Below are 14,781 nucleotides of genomic sequence, written 5' to 3'. Positions count from 1 at the left end.
AATGAGGAGTTCGGGGATCCAGGAACTATCCTCAGTCCCAGGCTCATCTCAGCCCATCGGGCACTAAAGTAGAGTTGGCCTGACGTTGTCTGTCGGATCTGCCAGTCTGCTGATGAGTTTGTGCCTCATAAACCTGTGGCCCATTCTTACCCACTGGGTCCCCGCACTGATTCAGCCTTCCTCAGCTCTCACTGGTCAACAGACTGCTGGTCTGAGTTTCCTGGCCAGACTCTGTGGTGGGACTGCTCACCTCACCACAGTGGGCCCCATGGCTAATTCATGGGCTTTCGACTCAGCATTGTGCCATGTGAGAAACTTGGTAGGGCTGAGAGTGTTAACCAGACTCATTTTCTGATCAGCTGTGTCCCACCACCATGCCAAATCATCCCACATGAGCATAAGTCCCTGTATGGCATCTTCCAAATGATTCAGAGGGAAAACGTGCCCCCATCCCACCCACTCCCACCTTCTCTTTGATTTATCTGTCACCAGCAATATTGATAGGGATTTGAAGTGTTTGCAAATATTCCCACCATGTCCAATTTCATGCTGCCAACTATGTAACAATCGGCCTATAAAACTGCTGAAATTTTAACAACTAGCTCTCAAGAGCTGGTACAAACCATCTTCAACACACCTGGATATTCTGACTCTCTCAAAACTTTCCATCATAAAGCTAGAAAATTGCAACAAACTTCCAACTAGCTACCTCTCCTGCCTCTCTCACTATTTTTTCACTCATCATCTCCCAGGATGAAAAGGAATGAATTTTCCCTCTTTCCTCTACCCAGAACAGTAATCTACATAAGCGAGACAAGCATCTTCTCTACATTGTGGAATGACCTCTAAGATCTGAGCCTCCCAGGCCTTGGTTCTTGAGATGCTAAACAGGAGCTGAAAATATTAGAAAATGTTTCCCTTGACCAGAGCTTATTGTCAGGCTGTAAAAATCAATTTTGAATGTCAGAAGCTGAACATTATGTTATTCATATCAGATCATTTCTGTTGGTCTGTTTTCAAGTTCACTGACTCTTTCCTCTGTCATCTCCATTGAGTACATTCAGTTTTTTTAATTTTGGTTATCATATTTTTCACTTCAAAAATTCCCATTTCGTTCCTTTTTCTATTTAATGTTTTCTATTTCTTTGCTGAGAGTTTCTGTCTTTCCACTGATTTGGAGAAGATATTCCCTTTCTTACTTTTTATAATTGCCGCCTTAAAGTCTTTGTCAGATAATTGCAACATCTGTGACATCTTGGTTTCGGTACATGTGGTTCTTTTTCCACGCAAGTTAAAGTGTTCCTGGTTCTTTGTATACTACGTAATTTTGGATTGTTTCCTGGATATTTTCGATATCATGTTATAAAGCACTAGGTTTTATTTCAAAACTATGGAGACTATTGATGTTTTTGTTTAGGCAGGCAAACTACTTTGTTTAGCAGGCTCTTGTTAGGTTCAGGCTGCAAGTACTGACTGGCCTTCTGTCTGTGTGGTTTAAATGTCAGTACCATTTTCAAAGCTTTTGCTATGCTATTCAGACATATCCCACACATGTACCAACCAGTGGCTGGACTGTGGTCTCTGGTGTGGTTCAGTTCTCAAAGTCTGTGACATTCTGTCTAGGTTCAGATTTATGTTTGTGCAGCTCAGGGGTGAGCCTGTGGGTTCATAAACAATTTTATGAGGTTGCTTTTCTGAGCTCCTCTCCGTGATCTCCCCAGTATTTTCTGGTCCCGTGGGACTTTTCTTTTCAATCTCCAGCCAGAAATCTAGGGCTTTATTTACTCACTCTGCCATACACCTGCTGCAACTGAGTCCACATCTGGGGCTAAGCACTGGAGGGAAAACAGCAAGCGTTTGTTTAGTCCACACTCTTGGGACCACAGCTCCTCCCTCAGAGTTTTGGGGTCCCCACTGCTGCCACTGTTCTTGCTGTCACCTCAGGATTTCTTAGGGGCTGGAATGCAGACAAATGGAGAAAAGGAAGAATAATGTGGGGATTTCCTACTCCCTCTTAGCACTAGGAGATCCCTTTACCACTTTTCAAACTTGAACCAGGCTGCTTCTCCTGGATCTTTCTCTGTGCTGATGTCACCTTTCAGATTTCAGGCTATGCTGAGTCTGAGAAATACTGGAGGGGAAAATGTAAACTCACCACCGGTTTAGTGGCCCTTCAGGTGCTAGCCCTCTTCCTCAATCCACTTGCTACTACTTACCCTTCGGAGTCCTCAGATAGCTCTTCCATGCATTCTGTACAGGTTTTATAGCTGACTTCAGTGGGAGAGACAGGGTGGAGAATGTTTAATTCATGTTATCCAGAACCAGACCCCCCACAATGTAATCAGAGAGATCTTTCTAAAGCACGAAGCTGACTATGTCCCTCCTTGCTTAAATATCTTTAAAGCCCCCAATCTTGTGCTCTCAAACCCCTCCATCTGTGATACAGTCCCCTCATAATCTGGTCTCTCCTCTTTCCATCTTCTAGCCATCCCTATCTTTCACTTTATTCCAAAGTAACACCGAGCCACTTGCAGCTCCTGAAGCCATAGTGCTCTCCTGACCTCTCAGCTTTTGCACATGCTGCCGCCTTACCTACAATGTGCTTCTCCCTTCTTTCCCAGCTTCTTTTCCCATATGTCTTTCAACAGTTGAGATGTCACTTTCTCTGGGAAACTGTTCCTTATCCACAGAATGGGTGCACTTTCTCCCACTGCATTCTCTGTACTGCAGTCACTTGCTCATCTATCCGTCTTCCACTGGCCACCCACCAGACTGTGAGCACTTTACAGGCAGGGCTGTGTTTTCTTCAGTTTCTAATAGAGGATCGTCACTTACTAAGTTCTAATCAACATCTGCAGAATTGAATTGTGTTGGTACCAACGGTGCCCCCGAGCTGTGGATTTCCTACCGTTAAACTGCTGTCTCCTTGGTGGATGCCCCCAAATAACTCCCTCCCATTTGGTTTTCTGTCAAGGATATGCTACATCCTGAATCTGAGACTCCACCCTGATTCCTGGTTTGCCCTCTCCAGACCTCTATTGTCCCCCAGATTTCAGCCTATCCTTAAACTTACATGGCTGAGTGATGCTTCCTCAGATGACTATCCCTTGACCTCAGCCAATATCTGTGAAACTGAACTCTACCAGTATCCACAGCACCTCAGGAAACAGGTTTCCTCTCCTGAACCTCTGGCTTCTTTGTCCAAGCCCCTGAAAACCACTGGAGACTGACCAAGTGGACCATGATTTCCTGGTTCATTTTACTGCCCCCACCCCTATCTGTCTGCCTAGGCCCACACTATCCAAATGAAATCTGATGTGCAAACTATATATGAATTTTTAAATTTCCAATAGCCACATTTTTAAAAAGGGAAAAGAAACAGGTGAAATTAATTTCAATAATATATTTTATTTAACACAATATATCCAAATATTATCATTTCAACAAGTAATCAATATTTTAAAAATTATTGGGGAAATATTTTACATTCTTGTTTTCATATTACGACTTCAAAATCTAGTCTGCATTTTATACTTATAGCACATCCCAATTTGGACGTGCCTCATTTTGAGTGCTTAAAAAAATGACTACGTGTGGTCATTGGATACTGGCCAGTGGATATTGGACAACACATGACTAGAGATTGAATAGTAATAGTAATAGTAATAGCTAACGCTGTGTTTTTTACATGTGCAGCTTCTAGTGAACCTCTAAGACTTTTCTTGCATTATCAAACTTAATCCTCACAGCAATCCCATAAGCTAGGGACTGTTTTAACTCCATGTTACCAATGAGCAAACAGTCTCACAGATTAAGCACTTGTCCAAGGTGACACAAGCAGTTCAGTGGCAGAGTCCAAGCCAGAACCAGGCTGGTGTATCTCTAGGCGGATGTGTTTACTACTCCTCCACACTGCTTCCTAACCTATGGGACATTTAGTAAACATGAAACTAATTAACCCTCAGATGTCACACACTGAAAGTATGTATGAGGGCTAAAAATGCTGTGGATTAATATAGCCAAAAAGTTTTCGTGAGTAAATTCATGTTTTGAAAGTCATCAGAGAGAACCACCATATCCTTCCAGAAAATAGTCTCCATCCCCGTCCCCCAACCCATCCCTACCCTGTCTGCTATGGCCAAAGAATGGTTCTGGGTTGAATCAATGACAAGCGTGACAAAGGGTAACATTCGTTATGTTCTCAATCTTTGAAATGTTTTTCTTTTTTTTAATTAGAGAAAGTTAGTTTTCAACAGATTTAACAGACAATTAAAAATCAAGCTGGTTTCCTTCTTGGTCCCTTCATTCAACAAACTCTGTTAGCTTCCGAGGCCAATTTTCTTAGCTGGGCACACAGTAGAGAGGATTTAGCTGCTTTCTTATGTGCTATTTTCAAAGCCTTTTCCATGATAAACATGAGTGGTTTATTTCTCTTGTCCTTACTTAGAGGGACACTCTCCTAGTAACAGGAAAAAGATCTGCTACCACACTCACCAGATGGAATAAATATCATATTCCAGTAATAATCCTAGATAATTAAACTTTTCTTTGTGCCATGATTTATCCTCAGAGAATATTAACTCTTTTAACCTTTAGACTTTACATAGAAAATGTAGATGTTTTTCAATTAGAATTAAGTTCTGTTATAAGCGTTAGAAAATCAAGCAGTGATTTACACAAGTCAGGGGTTCATTTTTCTCATCAATGTACCTAGGCAGTCTATGATCACTGGAACTTGGGTTTTTTTTTATTTTATGGCTTCAACATACTCCATAGATGGCTTCTGTCTCATGGTCCAAAATGGCTGTTCAGGTCCAGTCATCTCATCACATTCCAGCCAACAAGAGAGGAGAAAATGCAGAGAAGGAATAACCCTCTTTTAAAAGAACACTTCCTGAAAGTTGTATATTCAGCTTGCACATAACCATATTGAGCAGAACGCAATCACAACACCCTGCAAACTTCAAGGGTGAATGGGAAACGCAATCTTTGTTCTGAGTGTCTTCAGATGTGTTATTCCGATCTCTGACTACAGGGAGTATAATTGTCCTACAGCCCCAGCTACCACACTCTGAATCACTCCATCACCAATTAGCAGTGAGATCATGTTCCCACAGGCTGCTCCCAACCGTGACAGAGCACATCAGGAATACTAACTCAGGCTTGTTTCTAGGAGTTGTAAGACTTCTCTTCTGGGCAACATTGGCTGGAACACCGTATTAATGATCTGTTGCTATATAACAAATTACACCAAAATTTAGTAACTTAAAACAACATACACTTATTATCTCACAGTTTCTGTGGGTCGATAATTCAGGCGCAGTTTATCTGGGTCCTCTGCTTCAGGAGTTCTCATAAGGCTGAAATCAAAGTGTCATCTAGGGCTGTGGTTTCATCTGAGGCCTGACAGGGGAAGGATCTGCTTCCAAGCTCACCTAGCGGTTATTCTCAGGATTCGCCATCTCACAAGTTGTTGGACTGAGTGCCTCAGTTCTTTCCTGGCTGTTTGGTGGAGACAGCCCTTAGTTCCTTGTTACATAGGACTTTCCAACATGGCAGCTTACTTCATCAAAATCAGCAAGTGAGAGAATCAGTAAGCTGGAAGTCACAGTCTTTTGTAACATCATAGAAGTGACAGCCTGTCACTTTTGCCATGTTCTATTTATTAAAAGCTAGTCATTAGGTCTGGTCTCTCCTCAAAGGGAAGGAATTATGGAAGGGCATGGGTACCAGGAGACATCTCTGAAATCTGCCTGTTTCTGAAATCTGCCTGTCCCAAGGATCCCTGACAGCTTTGCAGACTTTCCTCAGAACTACAGTGGAGTCTAAGATGCTTCCAGCCTTCCTTCTTTCGTTCCTTCCTTCTTAACTTCCTTACATTTCCTCCCTCTCTCCTGCACTTGGGGTCAGACTTGCATCATGGTCTGGTGGCCCTCCAAGTCTTCCTTAGCTCTCTCTCCATCTTCTCTACCAGATGGTCCCCCTAATAAGCTCCTGGCATGTTTAATCCCTTCTTAGCGTCTGTTTCTCATAATACCCAGACTAACAAAGTAGCCGTCGGGCAGCTAAGAATGGTGGCAATCGCCCACCTGTGGATTTCAGCACAATTGATATAAAAGGTAAACTACACACACACACAAAAAGTAAAATACATAATTTAAAAAACTAGAAAAACTCAGTTCTACCTCTGTCAATATATGTGTATTCTACATGTGTTACGATAATCCTTTTCCTAACTTAGAATTTAAATTCCTAGAGAGTAAGGCCTTAAGAATAAAACCAATATGAAACAATGATGAGAACTAATACCAAATCTAATATATTTCTTGCTTAATTTAAAGGCATGCCTTAAACCCAATAATTTTTATGTTGTAATATCACTTAAGTCCTTAATTTCGCACTGCTTTTCCAAAATGATTAGTAAATTTCCCTAAAATTCTTAAGATTACAGCTTGAGAGAGTGGACAGGAGGTTTTAGAAACTCAAGGAAGGACTGAAAACTTACTTTGAACAAAGCTGAGTCAGAAGGTATAATAAATTGCTCTGATGAATTCCTTTTTGTCTCAAATAAGAATAATTCACTATGTTTTTATTCACCATTCCTGTGTCTGCTTTATCATTGTTCTAATATCAAAATACCAATAAATACTCTATCTAAATAATAATTTCTTTTCATTTTTTCTTTTGCACCACACTGAGCTTGTAAAAATGGGGAGAGTGGAGTATATAACCTTTCTTAACAGTTTCCCAAGCAAGTCGATACTATGTAGTTCACAAGGTCAGCCAAGAGGTGGCAGTAGTCACCAACGAGATATTCCCGAGGCTCTGCCTCTATCAGCTTTTCGATGTCCTGCGGATGCTTCCTGGATCTAATCTGACGCTTATGAAAGTGATTTCCTTCTTACAAAAACACCAGGCCTAAACAGAAACTAACCTCATCCTGCAGATAAAGAATGTTTGTGCTTTACATGTTGTCAAACTATGCCAGCTATAGCCAGACCTTCAATAAATATTCTTCCTGCCGCGAAACTGGCACGCTACCCCGCAGGGAAGCCCCACACTTTATGAGATTGGCCCTCAGGGTGGTGGGAAGGTATATAAAGGAGAAGGACCCAGACAAGCTGCTAGACAGCTTCAGGAAGGCTGAACTTGCCGAAGGATCCTGCAGGAAATAACTAGAAGCTGAGTAACGGTTGTGTTGAGGTAAGAGTACTGTTCCTAAGACCTGAGTCACTCCAACCAAGAAGTGCTTTCCCACCAGCAACACCCAAGTGCCTTCTCATGGAAACGCGGGTCTGACCGTCTTTCCTGAGAGACCTTTAATTGAAATGGTGTTATTGCCACCTTTTAAGCAATAGAGCAGAGTGCCTGCTCAGACACTGAAGGGTTTTTGGAGGATTTGGGAAACCACTTAGGGAGCTGAGACCTGTCCCTGTGGGTAATGGGCACTACTATTAAAAGGCTTAAAGCAGACGAGTTAGGTAGCTAACTGAAGTTAGAAGGGCAATGAAGACAGTAGGAAGGTCTCAAGTTAAATGGGTTTTCTATCCCTGAATCTCAGCAACCAGCCATTTGTATTGTATTTCTGGTAACATATTTGAAGCATGCTGAGGAAAACTCTGGCAACATGCTTAGTTTCCTTTCTCTACTGCGTCTTTGGAGGGGAAGCCGCACCCATTTTCCTATAGTCCTCAGGGAGACAAATGATGACAGAATAGCTCGTGGGCTATGGTATCGGAGGGACCTGGCTTTGAGATTTGGAAAAGTAGCAGAAGCTCTCAGACCTCTGTTTCCTCATGTGTTGAATAGAGAAAGAGTACTTGGAGCAGGGATTGGTGTGAGGATTAAATGAGATCACATATGTAAGTCCTTAGGACAGAGCTTGAGCTATAAACACTTGATAAACAGTAGTTATCATAGACAGAGACTCGACCTGGAAATGATCACAAAATAGTGATCCCACAAGCAGATGCTAAGCCAGCCTTGAGGCTCATCATACCCACCAATCTATAAAGACCCTTCGAGCATGTGCACATGCGCGCACACACACACACACACACACACACGCGCACACACACACACACAGAGGCATAGAGTCCTTCAAACAGTAGTTATCATAGACAGAGACTCGACCTGGAAATGATCACAAAATAGTGATCCCACAAGCAGATGCTAAGCCAGCCTTGAGGCTCATCATACCCACCAATCTATAAAGACCCTTCGAGCATGTGCACATGCGCGCACACACACACACACACACACACACACACACACACACACACAGAGAGGCATAGAGTCCTTGTTCCATCTTACACACACTACCGGGTCTGCTTAGTCACTTCTTTGCTTCAGCCAAGATGCCTTGGAGATTTTCCTTTTCCACCCCTATAAAAATGCTTCCAGAGGGTCCAGCCTGTGGTTCAGCCCCCTCACATTCTGCACCTCGGGGATGGTCCTGGCTCTGGCCCGCCATCCAGGGCTTACTTGATCAGGCTTCTGCTTTCACTGTGGCTAGAGAAAAGTCACCTGCTGATTTGATAAGAGTAACTAGAAATGTTTGTTTTTATGACATCAAAAACCTTGAGGTTAAGCCAAGGCTCTGGCACATATTTGAACTACAGGGAAGGGAAAGTGTCCTGCCAAGGTTAGAAAGGAGGTGGGAACTCACAGAAGCCACACAGTGAAAAGCCACTGCCCATAAATAGCATTTTCACACTTATTAACCCCCAAGCTCAAATTTTCCACTTACTGTTGTTGTGAGGCCTAGGTGTGCTGCTTCTTCTTTCTGGCAGACCTATGAGAATTGCACTATTTACCAGACCCACCTTGGAATTCAGCATTTGCCCAGATCTATTCCAAATGCCTTCCCATGCCAGACAAGGCAAGCACATAATGGGTCACACTTCTGTGTGGAAGCTTCCAAAGCTCTAAAAAGGAGTCCTACAGGAGGAAGAGGTGAGCTGCCAGACCCAAACTCCTCTAATGTAACTGGATTTGTTTAACGAAACGTATACAGGCCCCACTGTATATCCAACTGACTGTACTCCAAAGGTTGGTTTGAAAGTCGGTTTGGAATGTGATTTTCCCATCAAAACAATGAGGCTAGGGGTTGTGCATTTGTAGGAGTCCCTAAAAGCCGATCAAACCCACTCTAGGCCTCATACAGAGACCAGGAAGCCAGGGAAACCTGAAAAATTTGGGGGTACTGAATCAAGTTCAGAGTGGCAGGAGAATTGACACAGAGGGCCAGGAAACAGAGAGAGACACAGTGGAAGATGCACAGAAGCCAGAGGAGGTGAGAAAGGATTTTGGAAGCCACGTTAGGAGTTTGGACCTTACCCTGAGGGCAATGAATGGGGCACCATCGAAAGGTTTTAAGCGGGAGAGCCACCTGATCAGAAAGGTTGAAACCTTTCTCTCCCTCAAGATATCAGGACAGTGGGAGCAGACTCTGGCCCCAGACCTGGAGCCCCAGAGGCTCCCGGCCAGCAGGGAGAAGGGTGCCCATGGAAGCAAGGACCTGGGCTCCTAGCCATGGTGGGCAGGGAAGGGGGGCCCTGAGCACCCCACTTCAGTGTTAGGGAGAGAGAGGAGTTGCTTGTTCAAAAAGCCAGCATGGTACCAGATCCCAAATCGGGGAGCTCAATTAGGCGGGAGCTATGTTTAATGTAGGTGCACACACAAATTGAAGGATGTCTGCATTCTGCTTTCTTGGAAAGGCAATTTCCTCCAAGCCTAGAAGCTGCTATCGGTCCAGATGCAATGACTTCATGGCAATGCCAATACTGAAAGAATGGTGCAAAATGGAAAGAATAGATCCATTTTATGTGAGGCATTTGTTATCTCTAAAAGTGTGACAAAACCAAGTTTCATCGTCCTTCAGGGCAGACTGTATTGATTTCTCTTTATGCTCAGATATGAACTGCATGAAACTTGAGGCATGTGGGAAGTAATTTAACATTGAAATATTTTTATAATAGTATTTTGCTAAAAGCAAAGATAGTATAAATAAATACACCTGCAGCACTAATGTTAAGGTTAAATTTTTTCTGTTTAAATACATTAATAAATAAATCCATGGGGCACACACAAGGGAACTCAAGGACACACATATCCCTAATCAGGAGTCAGTCAATACAGGAGCAGAGGCAAGGCTTTTGAACTGAAATGTTTTTATCAAAGCCACACCAACTTTGCGCAGCTGAGTTTTTGTTCTCCAGATTGCACATTTTATAATGCAAGCATTTTAATTTTGCTCCCCCTTTTTTTTGCCTTAGACAAATGCCAGGATTAACAAAAATATAACCAAAAATATACTCAGAAATATAGCCTTACAAAATTGGAACATCCCCTCCGAAGAGCAAGAGAGATTCTTAGCTAAATTTAAGAAACATTGGCAGGCTTCCATAAGATTTTGAAAATAGCCTAATGGCAAGATGACTCGCATATTTTTCCATAAATACATTAGAAACAGATTGATGACTATTGAAACATAAAACATAAATACTACTGTATTCCATGGAATCTAAAACTCCATGGTGCTATTTAATGAAGCACTAAGAATGGAAAAACACAGATATCTAACTACATGTGTCACAGTGCTTTCCTAGCCTGTAGAATTATTATTTTAAAAGTATTAAAAGAGCTCCTTTAGACATATTTGGACATAGAACTTTTTAATTGTCTGTCACTCTTCTTCATACACAAAAAAGGAGTATAGGCTAAATAAATTGGTTAAGGTATGCCTAAAACTATTTCACATTATACCTCTTTGGAATTACTCTTTGATGCAGGACCTTTGAAATCCACGTTTTCCCAGACACCATTGCCCAATGAGCTATCAAGAGCTTCCAAGAGAGTTCTGGTAGGCCGTATTATCTTTAAAAGTGCTCTACAATTATCTTTGGGGTTCTCCTCTAAGTCTCTGACACCCATTCCCTAAGGTTTGATTCTCACACAGAATCAATGACAACTATGGCACACAACTGCTTAGTTGACAGCGAGTATAAGACATGGAGATTTCAGAACGGTAAAAGCATGAGAAAGTGTTTCTCCTAGAATCAGTGAAATCAGGTGCAATGGACTGTTTGTGTTTCCCACAAAATTCATTTGTTAAAATCTAACCCCTCAGTGTGATAGTATTAGGAGGTGGGGTCTTTGAGAGGTGAATGACTCATGAATGGGTTTTGCGCCCTTATAAAAAGGGCTCCGAGGGCTTCCTTTCCCTCCTTCTGCCATGTGAGGACATAACAAGAAGTCTGAGACCGGAAAGAGGGCCCTCACCTAGCCCTGCTGGCACTCTGATATCAGACTTCCAGCCTCTAGACCTGTGAGAAACACATTTCTGTTGCTTATAAGCCACCCAGTCTGTGGTACTTGGTTATCATAGCTTGAGCTAAGACAAATGGTCTCTTGGATTGGACACGTACTTTTGCTGTCTCCTATTTCCACTTCCTCCCACCCAGATATTATAGATGTGTGTGTGTGTGTGTGTGTGTGTGTGTGTGTAATGATAACGATTTTTGAGGAAGGAGGGAAATCTGGCATCCATAATAAAAAGTAAGAAAAAAAACCACATTTGAAAAATACATGGCAAACCCATGATATGGAATCCTTGTGGCAGACAACCCTCCAGAATGTCTGTAGCTTGTTCACAGTGCGAATCAGCAGTGCGGGAAGTGGGAAGCTAGACCACGTGCAGTTAGGAAGCCTGGGAGGCTCAGCGAGGCGGAGCAGGACTGGCTTGAGGGGTCAGGCACTGCCACACTCCAATGCTGGTTTTCTCATCCAACTTACCCAGTGCTGCTCATGTTACCTATCCTCTCTAAGCTCCAGGTTGCTCATCTGCAAAAAGGATAATTACAGTGCATGTCTCATACGGTTGCCGGAAGGAGTAAATAAAGTAACCTAGGTAAATGTCATTAATAAATGCCAATATATTTTAGTCCACCTGTCTATTCCTCCTTAAATATACAGCTCCAGGCATCACTCCCAAAGGCTGAAAATAAATCAGACCCACCATAAGAAAAAACAAACAATAAAAAAAACCAAACAAACATGAAGCATGGTTTTGTCTATATTTCATCGAGATTCCTGAGTTGAGACAATTTTTCCTAAAAAATCATGTGCTTTTTTTTTTACCAACACATAAAAAATAACAGCTAAACGTTAAGTCAAAAAGAATTATGTTCTACTACAAATGGTAATTTTTTTAAAGAATAGTATGTTAACATGACTCCAATCTGTAACGAAGTGAGTTCCGTCTGTCCTTTGGTGTCCGTGGATGGAAGTCAGAGGCTCTTCTCCAGCAGGGCAAGTCCCATCATGGGAGACAGTGAGCAAGATTCCAGGCCCAGCTTGCTCAGAAGGTTTCTCGTCCCTCCCTTTCCTTAGGCACACCAACTGCAGCAGTCTCCTGGCTCTACCCACATTAAGGCCCCAGCACAGGGCATGCAAATGCAAACCTCTGCCTTCCAGGAAACCCAGCAAACCTTGTTCCCTGGGGTTGGTTCCAGTAAAAGGTGGGGCTCAACTGCAGTGGGCAGGAAGCCCAAACGCAATCCCAAATGCAATAATGACTTTCTGTGATGGCTTTGGGAGATCAATTCATCACTTTGCCTTGGTTTCCCATCTATATAATAGTCTTACTTCCTCTACACGTGTGTTCTGAGAGCTAAGAATTTGGGAAATGTGGCTGTTTTGTTTTCTCTAATGTGTGAAACATAGAGGGAATGCTAAATACCACTCACTATGATATAATTGTGGGTGAACTTCCAGCCTGACCATTTAGCAAACCATATTTCTAGGAGTCTAGTTTCTATCACTGATCGAGGCCATTCTGTATATAGTGGATAATCCTCTCATTCTCTCTCTCTGCTTCTGGAAACAACACTCTTTTCCATTGGGCATCTGCACTTTCTCCATCCTAACCACAGCACTCCATTCTATCCCGCTCCCATGTGGTAGCCCCAGGCAAAGACCCAGGACTCGGGCCTGGCTAGTTATAAGACCTCATCTGCCATAACTTGCGTTTCCCCTGAAGCAGAGTGTTACATGCAGTAGTTTATCTGAAGAGAGAGTACAGGGAGCAGGAGTGAGGGAAGGAGGAAAAGTCAATGCAAGGATGTGTTATCAAATTAGCCACTGAGGCAGATGCCTGGAGAAAGATGTTCCTAGGGCATTTGGAGTACACCTCAGAATCATCTGCCTGAAGGATAACAGACAGAAACATCTATCCATTGGTCCCTGCCCCCAGCCCCATTGGCCCTCATTTCCAGGTTGAGCATATTTGAATGTTAGGGAAGGTCCTACAGATGTCCCTCACCAGGGTTTAGGAGAACTGTGCTGGGAAGCTGGAGGCATCAAGTTGAGATGAGGCACACATTCAAGCAAGAGAGTCCTGACTGATGGACTGTGGATTTAGCAAGGAAGCATCCCCACAGAGTAAGAAACATCATGAAAGGAAGGGATCCCCGCCCCTCCCCGCATTGGAGAGCACCATTTTACAAGCGACAACAATTAAGGAGCACCTTAAACTTGTACTCGGAGACCAAGAGTTTAAACCTCTGATGATTGTGGTAAATTTTCTATGAACATATTCAGACAACCAGAAAATCGCAAATAAAATTTTATTTTAGAATATATATTTATGTATATTTTACAAAAACAAGGGAGTTATTTCCTACTATCTATTTAGCAGCATTTCAACATTTTGTATTAAGTATGATCCATAGAATACCATTGCAATGAGGTGATTTATGAAAAAAGTATGCCAGGGTAAAATAAATTTGACAAATACAGTGCACTACCATATTTCCTTGATTCTTTCCACTCATTTTTTCTAATTCTTTAACACTTCTAAAATCAGAATTTATCTAACAATTAATATGCCGTGTTTCTTTACTTCCTCTTATGGGCTGAATTGTGTCCCTCCAAAAGTTCATATATTGAAGCCGTAACCCCCAGTACTTCAGAGTGTGACTGCATTTGGAGACAGGGCCTTTAAAGAGGTGATTAAGTTAAAATGAAGCTGTTAATGTGGGCCCTACTACAATCTGACTTGTGTCTTTAAAAGAGGACATTTAAACACACAAAGAGGTGGGTGTGCACAAAGGGAAGACCATGTATGGACACAGCGGGAAAGTGGTCATCTTTAAGCCAAGGACAAAGGCCTCAGGAGAAACCAACCTATTTGCATCTTGACTTTGGGCTTCTAGCCTCCAAAAGTGTGAGAAAATAAATTTCTGTTGTTTAAGCCTCCCAGTCTGTGGTACTTTGTTATGGCAGCCTGAGCAAACTAAGACACTTCCTACAAAGCTATTATTAACTCAATGGCACTTTTAAAATGATGACATTTCAGAATCCAGGAAACATGATATATTTCAGGGAGATTCATAATGTGAGAAAGCCTGCAACCCATTTAACTCTTGTTCGCCATGCTTAATCACCGTCCAGAAACACACTCTGAGCAGCACAGCACGGAAGCCTCTGTAGAATGTATCAGGTAAGCAATTCTCCCTCAGGTGCCTTTTGAGCAATGGATTCAAAGAGAAAGATTGGGAATGCCATTTCTTGGGAGGTAAAGCTCATTCACACATCAGCAACCTGATGCCATCAACAAGAATGTGTATAAATCAAAGGTCAAGAATAGCAAAAAACTCACTGATAACCTATGCCCTGTTTTATCAGGCACACATCATACTGTGGAATAGACAGGCAGTCCTCTCCTTGTACATTTCCCATATGTATGAATTTCAGTTACTCCGTGGTAACTGAAGTTAA

Source organism: Pteropus alecto, unplaced genomic scaffold (genome assembly GCF_000325575.1).
Source record: "Pteropus alecto unplaced genomic scaffold, ASM32557v1 scaffold121, whole genome shotgun sequence".
In the NCBI taxonomy this organism is placed as follows: Eukaryota; Metazoa; Chordata; class Mammalia; order Chiroptera; family Pteropodidae; genus Pteropus; species Pteropus alecto.
This window is presented reverse-complemented; position numbering follows the sequence as displayed.